We start from the raw sequence: 19,073 nt of genomic DNA, 5'->3' as shown, positions 1-19,073 counted from the left end.
TCCCTGGACCTGCCTCTCCTGGGCCATCCTCATTCTTAGACCCTTCTTGCGTTTGGGTCCAGCTAACAGTGCAAAGAGCTATTTTAGATTAGGCTGAATCTTGACACCGACAGGGAGGCCCATTGCCTAAATGATGTAATGTGTCCAGTCCCCATTATACTTTGCAGGGGCAGAGGCAGCAGGAACAGAGGCAGCCCTGACACACTGTGGGGTTTTATCTGGGACCAAGAAAGTCTTTGTCACCAACCTGTTCTCTCTTCCTTCCCTTTTAACTTCTCCCCATGGTTTCAGAGACAGTCTTGTGGTGGATCCCACTGACTTTATGTAATCTTGAAATTTTATTCCCTTGTACTCCTTTCACAATTAATTATAATATTCATTTAGGAAGTTGTTTTTTTAAATGGCTATGCTAGGTGCTAGGCCTGTTTGAAGGGTTAGAAGTGCTGCAGAAATTTCAGAACTGTGTTTCTGGTCTGACCTGTGATGGTGGCTTGGGTCTCCAGAGGGAGGCGGGTCTCCCCCTTTGAAGGTTGCCTCCTGGACATACTGTACTCACTCCAGCTCTCCTTGGGTAAACCTGTCCGTCCTCTTTTTTATTTTTGTGTGAAATATTTACCTTTTCCTACTTTGCACAAATAACAATGTCCCCAAAGCAAATTTGTCTGCATTCTGTGACAATTTATTCAACACATGACAAGCAAAAGCAGCTTGCTCTAAATACTCCATTTTACTGACATCCAAAATATATCATGAAGAGGGACTGATGATGGTGACCTTGGGAACACTGGGCTTACGTGTATTGCAACAGCTCTCCAAGAGGATGATTTATGTCTCTTGAACCTTTGATGATTTGTGTCATCTTGTCATCTTGTCACAGGCACCACAGAGACCAGGCGCTCCTGGATGGCATCCTCCTAGATTAGTTCTGGAGGAAGAAGGAATCCAAAATCCAGTAGCAGTGACCATCAAACCAATTAAGGAGACTGCCTACACCAGATGCTTCTAAGTTGTATGGAATAATGCTTACTTCCATGCAATTTCAGAAGCATGTTCTTCTCCCTGTAGTAATGCTTACCATTAGGAACTTTAAAACTATTTTTGAACTTGAAAACCTACAGACTATATGTTAAGTGTAAAAGGAATTATAAAAAGGCAGCACCAGCATTTTTTTAAAAAATTCAATTCTTAATGAAACTGAAAATGTCCACTTAGGATATGTTTTCTTTCTGTGTTACCCTTATTTCGGCAACCTTGTTGGCATATGTTGGTTTATTGCTCAAATAAATTGTAGCAATAAATGCACCTGTGTTTTTTCCCTTTGGAGTACATTTAGAAATAGGAATATCTTAATTACTCGAGCATACCAAGGTAACGTAACCACAGGAATGCATGAGAGAAAGCGTTCATTCAATTGAGAAATTGTACCTCTAGTTTAATCTGAAATGTGAAGATATTTCCTAGTCTTCCCCCTAAAGTCCACATTTATCCAAATTCAAAATACCCTTATGTATCATCGGTGGGTGGTCCCTTCCATTAACTGCTGGTGGTATTTCAGCCAACATGTTAGCAAACGTTTTCTGTCTCCCCCTCCCTCATTTCAATTTGTCATTATTTTGTAGCTCCTGCCTGTTTGGGTAAGCCACAGTCAGAGAAAATCACAGCAAGTGGGAGTCTTGTTGCCACGTAGAGAAATGATGAGGGCATTATTCTGGATGGTGAAATTCATTCACTGTGGTAGCCACCAGCTGCCACCAGCCCAACCTTGATGTATTATGCTACAGTGGTTAGCAGAGGAAGATTTGAGATGGGAAGCATTTCCAGGTATTAATCATGCACTATGTCGGGACTTTTCCTAAACTAGCATATGTATCTCCATTCCCTTGGTTTCAGCTATAGGACTTGGTAATCCTTCAGTGACCTGACCACTGAATGGTTGACAGACAGCTAAAGGTTAGCAGTCCAGGAAGCAGTACTAAGAACTGAAATTATTTTCTTAGTCTCTGTTCTTTCTTGTATGATATTGGCAGGAGCCTAGCATGACTTTTTGGTGGGATGTGGTCTCAGGCTGTATAAACTCCCTAAGCCTCAGTTTCCTCCTATTTACCTGGGAGAGACTGGGTAAAATAGAGTATGGTTTCTTTGTTTCCATCAGACATCATTTTTTATTTGACTTTTATAATCAGGCACTAAAGTTAGAACAGATAATGCTGTTGGACTGAAAACTCCTGTTCCTTCTTTTCAGAGAACACACACTGGATCTAATGAATTGCTTTAATTGCATTTACGATAAAGAAATTCTAAAATCACAGATGTTAATTAATTTTAAAATAGAACATATGCATGTTTATTAAACTGTTGAGATACAGGGCTGGGGTGCTTCTTCCGGATCTTTCTGGCTCAACCTGATGATAATGAGAATTGGGGGTGCAATGTCAGCATCATGCAGAGATGATATTGTGGGACCCATTGTCCTGTGTCTGCTTTTTGCACAGATTGTTTTATAGAGCGTATCTGTTTCTAGTCCAGTCAAACCTCTAGTTTACCTGTAATTTTTTGCTATGTGGATTTTACTGTTGCTCAGTGATCATCCCATCTCATTTCTTAAGAGAGAGGATTTAGTTGGGCAATTGATTTTAAGAGGCAGTGTGGACTGTTTGGGTACAACCAGACAATGCATGTACTGCCGTCTTGCGGGTAGAGTGCACTTTTCTAGAATGCTAAGTGTAGGTCTGAGAGAAGCTTGAATTGTTGCATACATATATGTGCTTCTTTTTAGAAAACATGTTTCTTGTGTGTGTTATTCTGTTTTCCATTTTCTAAAAACTACTATTTGCATCAAAACCGATTACCAAATCTCTTGGGATGCTTATATAAGATTGGAATAGATAAAAAGCATCTGCCAGTTAACAGGCAAGGACTATTTCTGATTTTTAGCTGTCCCACTTCATGCTTTGGAAGTAGGCCTGTCTCCCTCCAACCCAGGAAACTTTGCATCTTCATAACACATTCTTCTGCCTTGGGGTACCAGAACCCGGTGCTATTTGCACTGCAGTGAATGAGATGATGTTCTGAAGTATGAGAACAGTGCACCAGGGATTGGCTGATATTTAAAGAACATGAATGATAGCAGTAGCATACCACCGGGGCAGAATGCAAGAGCCTTTGGACAGTTATTCCCTCCCAGGACTGAATTTGAGTCTATGGCTCATTATCTACCCTGGAGTTGTTTGCCCACTGGGTCTTTCTCCCCATAAGGGAGGCAGCCAGTGAGCATCAGCAGGAGGCAGCTGTGCAGTTACCAGCTCAGGCTTGGCATGGGGAAGGCCATGGAACTAGTGAATGCATTCAGGTGTATAGACTGTGCTTTTCAGACTGTCACCTCCGGTCATGGGCTTTGCCTTTGACAGAAAGTTGTAGTCTTATGAATACTTTCCTGTAAAAAAGGAGCTTTTATTTTCATTCTGGAATAAATCACTGAGCAATTCTTTAACTCATTACAAGTTAGTTAATGTATTTTGGCTTTGATTTTCTTATTCAACAATATTAATACCAAATCAAAAAACTTGTATAGCAATTACTATTACCAGGTCCTGTTCTAGGTCCTGTTACCGCATTTCATCCTCACAACAGTGCTAAATTAGGTACTCTTATTATCCTCACTTCATAGATGAAGAAGCTGAAGCTTAGAGAGGTAAATCAATTTGTCCACTGTCACACAGATAATAAATTGTGATATAGGACTTGAATCCAATTGGCCTAGCTCTAGGATTATCTTTCATTACCACTCTGCTGTACTTCTTGTTTCTCTGAAAAATTAATATATTACATGATTCCTTTGCATTTGATTTGATTGGGCGGATAGACGTTTATCCTTTTATGGTAGATGTTTGAACCAATGAATGTCAGTACTATTTCTCTGGTACTTATATGTGTTTGAGGTGTCTTGCATAAAACTTCTTGTCTATGTTTCATAGGAATTACTTTCTACAGCTGCATGAATTCATACCTAGACATCTGTATTGCTCAGAGACTCCACACACATTTATACCAGTGAATTATGTGTAGTCCTAGGGATGTCACTCTCAAAAACTACCATGGTAGCGACACTTCAGAGATTATGCAGTATTCACACTTCACAAACTAACTACCTTATTTAGATAACTTTTGTTCATAGGTAGAAATAGATTGTACCTGTGATAATAGTTCATGCTTTATAAGGTGAGCTTATAAGGTGAACATCAATAATACCTTTTAGTTGAAATTTTCCGTTTGTATGAATGAAAAATTAATTGTATGTTTTTATGTAGCACATTTCTATATTAAAATGTCATGTGAAAGCAACTACAGTGTAAATACATGAACTTTCAGAGTTGCAAAATAGCAATCAAATAAATATCTGCACCGATTTCTAATGGTAGGTAGACATTAGTTGGTCAGACTGTAAACATTCTTCTTAACAAAATAATCAGCCTAGTAGTTATACAAATTATAGACTTCCACAATAAAATCACAAAAGCCAATTTTAATTTACCTTCAAACCTCACCCATCCTTGAGATTTTAGGAACTCATAGCTACTCTTTAATGAAGTTTCTGTTGTTAGCAATTGGGCAGGAAATTCTCATGAGACAGGGTAAGAATACTTTATGGATGAAGGGAAACAGAGCCCTGGAACTGTTTCATCAGCTAATATGTTCAGTATTAAATAGGTTTATATAGAATTTATGAGGTTTAGTTTTTGGAAATAATGGCTGGTTGGCTAAAAGTTTTTAAAGACCTCTATTTAGGCAGTTTTAATTAGTTAAAAGTCAAAGCTTAATAGTCTGTTAGAAAGTTCCTTTATAAATTAGTGAGATTAATTGTAAACGTGACCTTTAGATGGTATGTGTTTTAAGTCTGTGCAATGAGTTTGCTACATTTATTTACTTATTTTTAAAATATTTTTAGTTGCCAGTGAATTTTTTTATTTTATTTGTTTATTTATATGTGGTGCTGAGGATCTAACCCGTTGTGTGTGTGTATATATATATATATATATATATATATATATATATATATATACATTTAATGATCCATTCATCCGTTGAAAGGTACCTAGGTTGGTTCCATGGCTTAGCTATTGTGAATTGAGCTGCTATAAACATTGATATGTTGCCACATTTATTAAGGGGCAGCAGAAGAACTGGGCCTCATGTGTGTGGTCTTAGATCCCAGTATTTTGATGCTCAAAGCAATGCAGAACATGTCATCAGGAATCTGGGCCACACAACAGGGAGTTCAGTTTCTCCCTTGCTGCTGTATCTTTGTGTCTTCAATTAAACTAGTAGAACTGACCATTTAAGCATCTTGAGGGCAGGAAATTTTGTGTAACTATTGATTTCTCCATCTCTAGATTGTGGTATGTAGTAGGTACTCATAGAATCTTCACAATATGAATGAATTAAGCTGTTGACTGACCTAACTGCATGCTGCATATTCAAGAGTGATAGCTCTTGGATGTTTTCATGAATAGCCTTCCTACATGTGATGTCTTTTAGTGAATCAAGCTGATTTTACCCTGTGCTTTGAGGTCACTGAGCCCTGAATTCTAATAGCCATGTCTGTTTGCTTACAGCTATTTATCAGTCAATTTGAATTCAAGGAATGAATTGGCGGTGTAGCTTAGTGGTAGAGCACTTGCCTAGCATGTATAAAGTGTTGGGTTCTATCTCTGGTACTACTGCAAAGAAAATCAAGGACCATTAGTCATCTGTGAAAACCATTGTTTTAATCACGAACCATGGGATATTTTTGTCTTATGAAACTATATTATGATTTTAATGCCTGAACACAGAGGTCAGGCATTCCTTTAAAGAGTGTATCATAGTCTGTGAGACTGCTATAACGAAATACCTTAGACTAGGTAAATTATACATAACAGAAATTTATTGCTGACAGTTCTGGAAGCTGAGAAGACTAAGATGGATGAACCCCAGATTCTGTGACTGGTAAGGGCTTGTTTTTCATAATGGAAACGTCTGTATCTCCTCACAAAGCAGAATGGGAAAGGCAGCTGGGGCTTCTTTCATAAGGGCACTAGTCCCTTGTGATTAGCGACCTAATCACCTCCCAAAGACCCTATTTTCTAATACCATCACCCTGACCATTAGGTTTCCACCTAAGAGTTTTGGGGGACATACAAATATCTAGACTATACCTGAGAAATTTTTCTTCTTTCAGCTAAGAGTATTTTATTAACATAAGAAAAGTAAAATGTGATATAGCATGGTGACCAAGTTAACATATCAGTTTAGCCATAATAGAATTCTCATTGTTTTTGCAAATTCATAATCACCCTTACTAGTTAGTAAGATACAATTATAGACTTTGGTATAAAATCATAATAATTCACTTTTCTAAGACTTCTAGGTTGTCAGAAATCTTTTGTACATTTTGTGAACATTATGAGAAGTGCCCATTTTACAGATGAGATGTTATGGTTTGGATATGAAATGTCCCTCAAAAACTCCTGTGTTAACATAGGCGGTGAAATGATCAGATAATGAGAGCTATAATCGAATCAGTGAGTTAATACATTTGGTAGATTTGAATGAACTAACTGGGTGGTAACTGTAAACAGGTAGGACCTGGCTAGAGGAGGTGGATCACTGGGGTTGTGCCTTGGAAGGATTTATCTTCTCTGTAGCTCCCCATCCCACCCCGCTTCTGGATTACCAGGAGGTGAACAGCTTTCCTCTGCTATACACTTCTGGCCATGATGTCTTGACTCATCTCAGACCCAGAGCAGTGGAGTCAGCTGACCATGGACTGAGCCTCTGAAACCATGAACCCAAGTGTACTTTTCCTCCTCTAAATTGTTGTCAGGTATTTTGGTCAGAGCAATGAAAAGTTGTCTAACGTACAAGGACATTGAGTCACAGAGTGGTTATGAGGAGCCAGTACTGACAGATATAAAACACAAGACTCATGATTTCATGTACTACATTCTTTCCAGTACACTATATATACCCAGAATTCTCCTTAAGTGCAACATAGTCACCCATTAACAAACTCAAAATAATCAGAAAATCTTTGGACCATAAGTGTATAAGTATATAAAATTTCCTTCTTGTCAGTTGAACTTTGGAAACTCACGTAGAGCGGGGATCCAAAGAAGGAAATCTGTGTGCATATCTTAACCCATAAATAGCAGCATTTCCTAATCTTCAGCATGTTTCATCTGCTCATACTGACTTTTGTGAGAAGAGTGATTGATGTCACGTAAGATGATCGTTGGTGGCCCAGTATTGATGTATTAGCAATTCTGTCTCGAGTCCTGAAGTAGACTGTGCCATTCTGCTGATGATGGTGATGGTTGGAGGGCGCGGGGGAGGAGGGTCACTATTTACTGTGGTGATCATAGTCCAATTGTGCAGTGTTTTGTGACTTTACAAATACCGCAGAGAACTTACACATAGTACATAGATTTTAAGGTCTCATGTCTTAAACTGAGGAGACTGTTACATGTGTATGTATGGCAGATTTCTGGAGCTAGTGTTGACTTCTGTTGACACATTTTGAAAGCAAAGAAAGTGGGTGGGAAGAGTTATGAAAACAAAATATCAATAATGGTAGAGGGCATTTCCAAACAATACTGATATAGTATCCTAGGAGTGAACCTAATTAAGCAGGAAATGGAAACTCAGTAGATTTCTTTCCTGTGCAATAGTGAAGACTATACAAGAAGAATGAGCTACTCTATAATTTTTGGAGGCAGTGAAGTAGCATTCTGTAGAATATCAAGTCATTTCATAATTCTTAGGGATGGGTGAGCTAGTTATGGAGCCTCAGCCTGTCTTAGAGCAGATGTAGGTATCTAAGTACCTGGAGCTTTGGCTCTGTGGTTTGTGTTTGGTGAGGATGTGTGTAGTCGAGGTTTGGAGTTATGGGATGTTTTCATAAACTGTAGTTATATATGAACTATTCCTGGAGTGTGCCAGTTTTGTTTCCTCTGGGAATTGCACGATGATCTCTTCCTGTTCTTGCATTCTTGAGCAGTGGCTGCCCTGATGACCACTGGACAGGGCTGGGGTTCTAATCACTGAAGCTCAGTGGATGACCAGAGGCACTGTGGACCCCATGGGACTGTAATTGATTGTCCCATTTTCTACAACCCCTTGTGCTCTTCCTATATGTATATTTGTGTGTGTGTGCGTGTATGTGTTCCTGTGTGTGTGTGTGTGTGTGTGTGTGTGTAAATCTGCCATGGTACTCATTATCAAATAATAAGATAGATAAGAAATCTATCTTTGTGCATAGTGTACTTTTTTTGGTAAATGATTTAATTTATTGTAAAACATGAGGATTTCTTCTGTGCTACTGAAAGTGCAGAAGAATATTGAGATTTTAGGGTTTTTAAAACTAGTTTCTTCGTGTAGAAGTGAGTGTGCTTGGTAACCAATATGTGAATTTTGAAAAAAAAAAATACAAGATAAATGTCAAAATAGGACTTAATTTAAATATTAACTTCTTTCACTCTCTTCCAACTTCTCTAGAAGTTACTAGCATGAAAGCTTCATATTTCACATTCCTGGGGTTATGTGTGTGCTGAGGAAACTCAGTGTTGATTCTCAATACTTGCTTAATTATCATCAAACCCTGCCGGAAACTGTAGGGTGCATAAGCATAATTCAGCATAGGCAAAGTCAGTCCTTGGCAGTGTGTCCTTCAGCTGACAGTATTTTGCAGTGCATTCCCCCACCCCCAACTTAATCCCTTTCAGAAGCATCTGCAAACGTTTTTAGGAGAATCATCCATTTATATTGTGAGGATAAAAATAGAAGCACTGAATGTTCCTTCAGCACAGGTTTTGTGGGGTTCTTTTGGTGGTGCTGGATCTTTTATTTAAAAGGAATTTTAACGTTGACCTCACCATGGTAATCATCCTGCTGATCCTGAACACCTTCACCCCAACAGAGGAGTTTCTCTTTGTTCGAGGGGTCCAGGCCCCAACCTCTATCTGCCACCCTTCCTCACCAGGTCTCAAGGTGTCACATCTGAGTATATTCTGTCATCTATCCTTGCCCCTCCTTCCCTCTGCCCTCTGCCTTTTTAAATTGTGTAAGAACATAAAGTGTCATCTTAATTATTTATCTAAATTATTTCTAAGTGTATATATAGTTTTTTTTTTTTTTTTTTTTTTTTTTTGTGATGGGGTTTCTGTGTTGTCCACTGGCCTCACACTCATGGCCTCAAGTGATCCTTTTGCCTCAGCCTCCCTGTAGGTGGGACTATGGGAACACACCACTGCATCTAGCTGTGTTCTTACTTTTTAATTATTTTTGTGTTTATTAGCCACATTTTTACATCTGATATATAAATCACTGAAGGGTTTGGGCCACGATTATCACTTTTTTTCTGCATTTGATCAATGCCATCATCACCTGGCTGTTACTTCCAAGTCCCATGTTTTTGCATTCCTGACTTTGTCTAGCAAACAGCAGATGTTAAACATCTGATGCTGAATTTAAGAAATTTCTTTTAAGAATAATTTTCAGCAGTGGATCTGAAGACAGTTTGTGTGAGGAATCAGTCTCAGCCTTTTAAAAAATAAATGTCTTAAAATAAGACACAGATTATTATTATGAGTAAACTTCTCACTGGGGAAAAAATCATTGTAAAATAATAGGGATTAGGATTTTTATTTCCCTTCAGGACTAGTATGATCAGCACCATATGTGTGTGCCTGTGCTTATGTTTTCCTAAACCATAACATCGAACACTTTCTATTAATCATTCTGTCTTCTCAAGAATAGTTGTTGTCAAGTGTGGTGATGCATGCCTGTAATCGCAGCGACTCAGGAGGCTGAGGCAGAAGGATCACAGGTTCAAAGCCAGTCTCAGCAACTGAGCGAGGCCCTGTCACAAAATAAAATTTTAAAAGGTCTGGGGATATGGCTCAGTGGTTAAGTGCCCCTTGGTTCAATCCCTGGTACCAAAAAAAAGCAGTAATTGTCATTTCACATTGCTTGGTCAAGAATGAAAGGTTTGGTGCATTTGATTCATGTCCAGAATTCTCATATACTATGTGAGGAGTTAGACTGGTTTTGATACAACTTTCTTTTTGGAAACTTTTGAAACTAGTGAGTGAAATAGCATCCTTTGCAAATGTAGACAAAATTTCATGATATCTAGATAGGAAACTTAATGGTAACAGATTTAGAAACTGTCAATTGCTTTCCATATTTAAGCTGCCAATGAATAGAAATCTTCCTTGAAAGCTAGTTTTCCTTTTTAAAAAATGTAGTTTGTCATGAACCTTGGACACATACAAGTGTCAGGACTGCTCTTTGTTACATCAGAGGTTTTATCATAGTCTTGGATGGATGGATGGATGGAAGGATGAAGATAAAAACATCACACAGAATTCCCACACTATATTGAACCTTAAACAGTACCCATACCACTAATATTGTACTGATTGAAATTACTTGTTTCAGTTCCTAATAGGTTTATTTTTCTCTTTCTTAATAAAATGTGCCTAGAGCTGGGATTGTGGCTCAGTGGTAGAGTGCTTGCCTAGTATGTGTGAGGCACTGGTTTCGATTCTCAGCACCACATATAAATAAAAATAAAAAGATTCATGGACAACTAAAAAAATATTAAAAAAAAAAAAGTAAAATGTGCCCACAGAGGAGGGACTCAATGTTTTGTTAATGCCTGCTATAGAATAGACAGGGAACAGGGATCCACAAATGAAATAATAGTAAATTCGCTTATGGAAAAATTAGATACAGAGTATTTATATTTTAGTAGGTAATGTGTACTCTCAAAAAAGCAGCAAACAAACCATTCTTTAATGTTTCTCCTTAAAATAATCTGTGAATTTTTATGAGCATTCCATAGAATTTTTATACTGTTACAAAGGATCTTATATCTATAATGGATAATCAGTTAATGTTTTGATGAATAAAAGATAAACACTTTTCTAGCTTCACCTCATGGAAACCTGAGTAAATTATATTTTTGATGTTCTTATTATTGATACTAACATTAATCAAATATCACAGAAGGACTGATTCCCATTTTAACATCTTTGAGAAAAGTACTTTACCCATTATGATCTTTAAAATAGTCTATTAAGACAGACTAAAAACCAGTCATTGTCATAACAGATTTCACATTCTCCTTTTTCCCAGATTTCATAGTTGTGTAGGAAGGATAGACTTTTCCTCCAAGGCCTCTAACGCTTTTCTCTCTTTTCTACCTGTTAGCTGCATGTTTGTGCCTGTGCAGAGAGTGGACAATGCTGTGCTTTTGGGATAACAGTATTTTTGTGAGAACAGAGGGTAGGCTTATAGGAAAGAATGTGAGTCCGGAACCCACTCGATTGGATCCTTCCTCAGGGTCAAACAGTCAAGGTGCTGGCCAATCTATGTTCTCAGGTGAGGCCCTAGAGAAGAATCTGTTCCTAGGCTCATTCAAGTTGTTGGCAGGGCCTCAGTTCCTGTTTCCTGGCTGTTGGCTAGGGACTGATTTTAATTTCTAGAAGCTTTTAGAAGGCATTTGCAGTTCTGAGCCATATGGATCATCTTGGGAATGTTGTAGCCAGCAACAGCATCCCTTGTCAAACTCTCCTGGAACTTCAGATGTCTTTGGTTTCTCCTCAGTGACAAGCCAGGGAAAACTCTGTTTTAAAGGGTCAAAGGATTAAGGCAGGCTCATCTAGATAATCTCCCTACCTGAAAGCCAGTGTGCTATATAATATCTTAATCATGAGAGTAAAATTAAAATTCCTGATACTTACCATTGTGGGGAGGAGAGTGGGAGGTCCTGAGGCCATTTGAGAATTCTGCCTCAATTCAGTTAGGATGCTTGGGAGATGCCAGATTTACCCCGATGCTTACACAGTCACAGGTTGCTGAATAACAGGACCTTTTTGTGAACTGTGTTGATAGGTGATTCTGTTGTGTGAGCATCACAGAGCGTGCTTACCCAAAGGTCAGACACATGACGTGACCTCTTGATGTAGTCAGGTGACGCAGTAAACAGGAAATGTAGGAGGCCGCTACTGGCATAACACTGCATATTGAAAAACTTTGCATTTTCAATGAGCAGTACACTCTAAAATAATGACAAAAAGTATAGTTGGTAAATACATAAACCACCACCAGAGTCATTTATTATCATTATCAAGAATTATATACTGTACACAATTGCATCTAGAGTTTTCAGTGACTGGCAGTATGGCACATCATTTTCACCAGCATCACACAAGCATGTGAGTAATAATGCGTTGTGCTACAACCTGAAAAAGGTGGCAAGGTCACTAGTGGATAGGCATTTTTCAGGTCCGTTTTCATTTTATAGGACACTTTCAGATATGTGTTCGTTATTGACTGAAATGGCATTATGTGGCATATGACTGTAACACTGTCTCTTTGAGTTGATGAAGACTGGGCGTTGTGGACTTTTTTCTTTCTTAACCTTACTGTGTTTCTGCAGGGAGAAAAGCAGTTCTGTCCTTTGCACATGAAGATGTTATTAAATTGTCATTGGTAGGGCTGAGAAATGATGTTTGTGATTTTCATTTATTGATCTGTATCTTTCAGCTACTCACCCCTGGGTTAGCGGTGGCCACATGAGAACTGGAGTCAACTATTTAGTCTTGTAATTAACATAGAAACCAAACTGGCCCAGGCTAAGGGCTTAACCTAGGTCAACAGCATGACAATGAGGTCATGGAAAAGGAATGAACTTGACAAGCTGGGCCGTGGGGAGCCACCCGAGTTTATAATCAGAGGAGAGTGACTTGCCAAAATCATTGTTTTTGGCAGATTAACCTGGAAATTATGTGTTTGCTGAGAGTGAAGAGGCCAGACACAGAAACTGTCAAGCAGTTCAGAAATGAATGTTCATCTGTCAGTGACAAGGGAGATTTAGAAACATATTATGTTCCTGAATTGCATTAATAGTAGTAGTGCTGGTAAAATAGAATGGGAAAGCATAAACAAGATACAAGAGAAAAATTAGACTGTCTTTCAGGACCTGCAGTTGCTAGGGCAGTCCACTTAGGTAGTCTTTGGGTACTTTTGGAGGTGGGGGGGCATGTGTTTATCAGGTATGCTATCAGGTTAATCATCAGTTTATTCTATGGAACTTGCTTTTGCAGCTGGGTTTATGAGTATTTAAGTGAATATACATTTGTGGTTTTTAAAGTCACTTGAAAAAAGTTGTTAACCAGAGACACATAGGTTAAAATGCATACCAAATATGTATTTTACAAGGAGTGATATTTCATGTTCATGGCATTTGGCCTAGCCTTCTCTTTTACCTCTTGCAAAGAAGCAGCATTCCTTTAAATGAGATGGATAATGGATCCACAGTATTGATTACTCTAGTGATAGGATATTCATTGTTTCTGAAGTTCATACTATTCTCTGTTGGAATCACAGACCTAATCATATACTGGTGGTTTTTATTGGAGTCAGTATTCAAAGAAAGTTGGGCACTTACTTCCTAATTCCTTCTACTGTTCCACCAAAGAATTTTTTAAATAAAAAAAATAAAATTCAGCAAAAATTATCTGTGAGCCTGGGAACCAGAGAGTGAATACATCTGTTTTTACATAAGTCCTAAAATGCTGGTTTTCCAAATATGCTGTGTGGCGTGCTCAACCACATAGTTGGGTAAAATTTTCCATGTTTGCCGTGGAACTTTTAAGTGAAAATAAAACTGTATCTCTTTGTTACCATGGGAAGGATAACATTTAATTTCATCTTTTGGGACTAAACAAAGTTCTGATGCAACGTGGTGACAGTAAATAAAGGGCATAGAAATTTGCAACTTAGCAGCACAGTCAGAGATGCTGAGGTCCTGATGGTTTTAAGGCAAGCCGACATAGTAACTAATGCACTGGTTCAAGTCCACACATATTCAGAACCGTCTCTGAGCCAGCCACTGTTCTGGAGGCTGGGGATACAGCAGTAAATAGAGAGACAGCAGGTTCTATCTCCCTGGGACTTTATGTTACCGAGGTGAAGCAGAGAACACAGAAGAAAAATACATAAAATATTTAGTATTTCAAATGGTAACAAGTATGGTAGAAGAAAGTAAAGCAGGGACAGGGATGGGTGTCTGTATTGTAGGGTAGGTGGGGGTGGCAGCTTTAGAGAGGGTAGCGTGGGCAGTATTCTAGATAGTTCTTGTTTGGGGTGAACAGGCCTGTCTAGCATGGTGAAGATGTGGGGCTATCACTCCTGTGACTGGATGACCTTCTGGTAGGCCCCATCTCAGCAGGTGGGGTAGAGATTCTGCTGCTGTCTTGTCATGTTTATAAGGGTCTATGAGAACACATATGACTGGGGACTATGACTATAACTTTTCCAGGATCTGAAAAGTAGGCCTCAGTCTCTTAGCTGCAAGGAGCTTGATTCTCCAAGTACGCAGACCCCAGGCCTTCAGAAAAGAAGATGGCCCAGGTGATCACAGGATCCAACTGAGCCATGTTGGACCTCAGCCCACAGAGACTATGAAATTAATAAATGATGTTGGTTCAGGCTGCAGAGTTCGTTACACATCACAGAAAACCAGTGCGCTAGGAGCCAGGAAAGGCTTCACCGGGATGGGATAGTTGGGTCAAGACTGGACAGGGCAGTAGGTGAGTCCTGTAGCTTTCTGTGGGAAAGGCATTTCAGAGGACAAAGCCCCTGGAGCAGAGGGTGGCTGGCATGTGCAGCCAGAGCAACCAGGTGGGTAACTCTTATGGTTTACGGAGTGAAGGAGGGAATGGTGTCATGCTGCTGGTAGTTAGGTCGAAGAGTTCACTGGGAGCCAGAGTGGAAAGAACCATTGAGCCATTTGGAGGTTTTTATGTTTGCTTGAAGGTGATGGGAAATCATGTGGGAGTGACGTGGTTTGACCTCAGTTTTAATAGAATTCCCCCCAGGTTGCTATACCAAGAAGAAAGGCTGTGGAGGTTTTTGTGTCTTCAAGAGAGCACAGTCATGAAGAGCATAGTGATAGAATCTTGGGCAAATGTCTAGCTGTATAGGTGGTGAGGAATTTTTAAGACTTCTACATGTAGATAGATCTATTTTTATAGAAGTAATTCCTTTAGTTTATCAGTTTCTTTGGGGGGCTAGTTATATATTTACTCCTGTATCTTAAACATTATTTAGTAACACCTTTGCAGTTCTTTTTTCTCTCCATTTTTCTATCCAGTATTATCAGATGGGCTGTTCCATCTGGTATTGAATTACTACTATTAAATTCTCTAAGTTGTACCTTTTTTTGAGAAGAATCATACAGAAGGTGGAAGAAATCTTTGGGAACTGAGGTAGTTACTTTTACCCTCTCTGGTTCTAGAAAAGACTCCAGGCAGCAGCCTTTGGGATCTTGGGTTTCCCATAGTTTGCCTACTCTAATGAGGTCAGCAGCCCTAGGCAGCCATAGTGGACTTGTCATCCAGGATTGTTAACAGCAAGGTCAGAGGGCAGCAGAATTTCAGTGTATGCACTGACTATACCGAAAACTGTAGTACCCAAAGTCCAGAGCAGCCATTTACTTGACCTACCTGGAGCATTTGGTCAAATCTGACCAGCCCATGTATGGTTCTTGGAGTCTTATTGTTATTGTTGTTTGATCTCTTTGTGACCAAATTGTATTTTTCCTTCAAAAAATTGTAATCAAGTATTAATTTCATCGGGAATTTATACCGCAAAACAGGAAATCCTTCACATTCATTTATATTTATTATAGAGCGCTGTCATCTTTAATTATGTTGTGAAGGTGACTATATAATGCACCTCAAAATTGCAACTCCTGAAGATGGTAAGATAGCATAATTGACTGTATAAAAATATAAACTCTAGTCTATACTCTGGCTTTTTAATTAGCAATATTAGCAAAACATATGATAAAATACGAGTAGATTATAACATAGATAGGTGTCCCCCTCTGTCTTGTCCTGTGAATCTTGCTTTAACTGACTTCATTTGAATAGGTTTGCTCTTTTAGATGATGCAGTGTCTTTTTGCCTTTCTTTTTCCCTTCCATTTGGGGTTATACTCCTTCTTGGTATTTAAATAGTTGCCATTGCTGATCTGAAGATTACATTTTAATTAATGTTCCTTTAGCCTGTGAACACACATGCTTTTGTGTCATTTGAGAAGGACACATTGTGCTTTTTCTCTGCTCCCTGTACTGCTTTGTGTTTTTCAATGTGTGATATTTTCAGTGGTCTTTTGAAGTTGAGTGAATCAATTATACTCTTAAGTGACAGAAATGACTTTTTTCTTTTCAGGGTGCACTGGACCTGTTGAGAATCAAACCTGGTCATATGAAGCACTTCTTGTAAGTAGCACATTTTATTTACCCATCTCAAGTCACACACGGGACATACTACAGAATTGATCAGCATTGACACCTGTTAATGTGCACTGGATATTAGTCTGTTTTATGTCACTGTGACCAAAATGACTGACAAGAACAGTATAGAGGAAGAAAAGTTTATTTGGGCTTATCATTTTAGAGGTTTAGTCCTGGGTCTGCTAACTTCATTGCTTTGGGCCCCATGTGAAGCAGAACATCATGATAGAAAGGCATGGCAGAGGAAAGCTGCTCAATTTATGGCAGCAAGGACAAAGAGATGGGGAAGAGCAAAGGACAAATCCCTTCAGTGACCTGCTTCCTCCAACTGTGCCCCACCTGCCTACAGTTACCACCTAGTAACCCATTAAAATTAGTAATCCATCAAGTGGATTAGTCCACTGATTAGGCTACAGCTCTCACAGTCTAATCTTTTCATCTCTAAACATTCCTGCATTGTCTAACTCTAACATGAACTTTTCAGGAGACGCCTCATATTCAAATCATAGACACCCTCAAATCTTATGTTTTCTGATAAAAAGTAGCAACTTCCAGAAACTCGAGAGAAACTTTGCCCATACCTAACATATAGTTGTATATAAGAATTTGCTTATTTTGGGTTCTTTTTTACTCTGAAGTTTCAATTTTCAATATATATTAGAGACTAGAGTTCTACACATTCTTTTACTCTAATCTACCTCAGGGATTTCAGAAAATGGCCTTTGGGACAAATCCAGCTCACTGCTTTGAAAATGAAGTTTTACTGGCACATGGACAAGATCATTCATTCACATCTTGATTATGGCTGTGAGATATAAGATTTTTACTATTTGGCCTTTTACCAAAAAAGTTTGCCAACTCCTAGAATAGAATATTTAACTTTTTTAAGCTAAAAATTTTGTCATTAATTTTGGAATAATTGATACTTTAGCTTTTAAAATTTGTCAGGATGAATCCATCTAAAAGTTAGCTAATGTTTTAAAAAATTAAAATTTAGGTGTTAATTGGCTTTCTGGTAACATTTCAAATTCTACACTTTATTAAAATGTATTCATCTTAAGAAGCATAATGTAGGGAAATGTAAATCAGAGACATCAAAAAGAATACAATGACATTTTATGTGAACCTAAGTATTAGGTTGCATTTTTCATAGAGCTAGATAACACTTAAAACTAAAACATTCATGAAGTCATAATTCACTTGTCTGCTGAGGCTTCTCTTATAAATCTCCCATGGTGACATGTTTATGGCCTAAAGTGAAGGTTGGATTTGCTTTGACTAAAGTCAGATGAGAGCTTAAGTTTGTTCAGGCTTACGTACTTCTGTGTGTGTGTGTGTGTGTGTGTGTGTGTGTCTCTCTCTGTGGTCTCGACAGTTTTTGTTTTTTGATAGGTTAATTAAATTTTCTTATTGATGCAAAGTTTATTTGAACTGATGCTTTGTTCTCGGTGGACTTTTGGTGGTTAACATACATTCCAATGTGATAATGACAGCCACCCTCCCCTCTGCCCCTATCTTTCAGTCCCACTCTAAGAATCATTGCAGGGTATTGCCACACAGTCTGGAACCCTGACTGTATGAACTGGTGCATGTTCTCTCCTGGCAGTCTTGCACTTTAGGGGCTGAGGGAGAACACAGGCTCAGAGTGAGGAAGCTTGCATTTTTAGTGGGAATGGGCTGTCTTTCTTTCCTAAAGTTGGTAAATGAGGGTGACAGAAATGCTGCAGAATCTAATTACTGTTTGATTTATTTACGTCATGTGGTCAAGGGCAAGTTCATTGCCATGAAAACACACTCAACTGGTGTCCCTGCCATGCAGCCTGGTTGTGGGCAGTCTGTAGGGCTCTACTCCCCTCTGTGGGCCCTGGTGGTGGGTTCCTGCCCCTCTTGGCCAGAGCCCCGGGTGGTGGCAAGCTCACAGGTCCCCTCAGGCAGCTCCTTCTCCTGGCCAGACCGCTGATGGCCCCTGGAACATGCCACTGACTTGGATAAGGACGTGTGGCGCTTTTTGTAGAGGGACCTGAGTGAAGCTAGATTCACATGTTTATATGCACCCCACACATACAGGGCATGTTTAGGCAGCTGAGTATAATGTTTTTGGCAGGGCCACTCTTTTCTATTTCCTGGACTCTGGTAAATTAGACTATAGTTTATTTTCTTAAGGTATTTTTTGACTTAATAATTTTTCTCATTCTTTATTTCTTCTTATTTTAAAATTTTTCGTATTTCTTATACTGCTACAAATCAACTGTTAGTATCCAAATTCTCTGAAACAAATTTTTAAAAATCATTATGCCCCCTTTCACACCCAACCTCTTTCTAGTCACCTTCTTAAGACCCTGGAAAGGCCCAGTAGCTTATAAACAACCTTGTGGCTTCTTGGTTCAGAGGAATTTCTTTGGGGTTCACTGCCAGTGTGCCCTCAGTTCTACTTACCATTGGTTGACTGGAGAAGTTAGTGATTTCTCCATCACTTTCCTCCACCATAAAATGGTAAGCATAGAGTCTATTTCATGGGTTGGCTGCAGGGACTGAATGGCTAATGCCTTCCAGCATGGGGCCACACATTTGAAAAGTATTCCCTGGGGCTTACTATTCCTGGGCCTCACCTGGGGCCTGTGTTGCTTTTCCTCCTCTTTCACTCAGGGGTGGTGCCCCCCTGTTTGCTTTGAATATTTTATGTAGTGTCCTTGGAAAGGTTTACCAACAGGGAAGCTGTTTTGTCAGT

At 39.0% G+C, this 19,073-nt stretch overlaps 1 protein-coding gene across 2 annotated transcripts in view; it reads left to right on the top strand.

Annotated features, from left to right (window-relative positions):
- Fam110b (family with sequence similarity 110 member B) overlaps positions 1 to 19,073 on the top strand; it is a 144,496-nt gene that overhangs the window by 44,042 nt on the left and 81,381 nt on the right. For both annotated transcript variants that reach the window (XM_047529257.1, XM_047529249.1), the window contains one exon: positions 16,281 to 16,330. The gene's annotated coding sequence lies outside the window, so the exon portion shown is untranslated. The remainder of the gene's footprint in view (positions 1 to 16,280; positions 16,331 to 19,073) is intronic.

The sequence above is a fragment of the Sciurus carolinensis genome, chromosome 1, assembly GCF_902686445.1.
Source record: "Sciurus carolinensis chromosome 1, mSciCar1.2, whole genome shotgun sequence".
Taxonomy (NCBI): domain Eukaryota; kingdom Metazoa; phylum Chordata; class Mammalia; order Rodentia; family Sciuridae; genus Sciurus; species Sciurus carolinensis.
The sequence above is the reverse complement of the archived record's forward strand: the minus strand, read 5'-3'. Positions and strand labels throughout refer to the sequence as shown.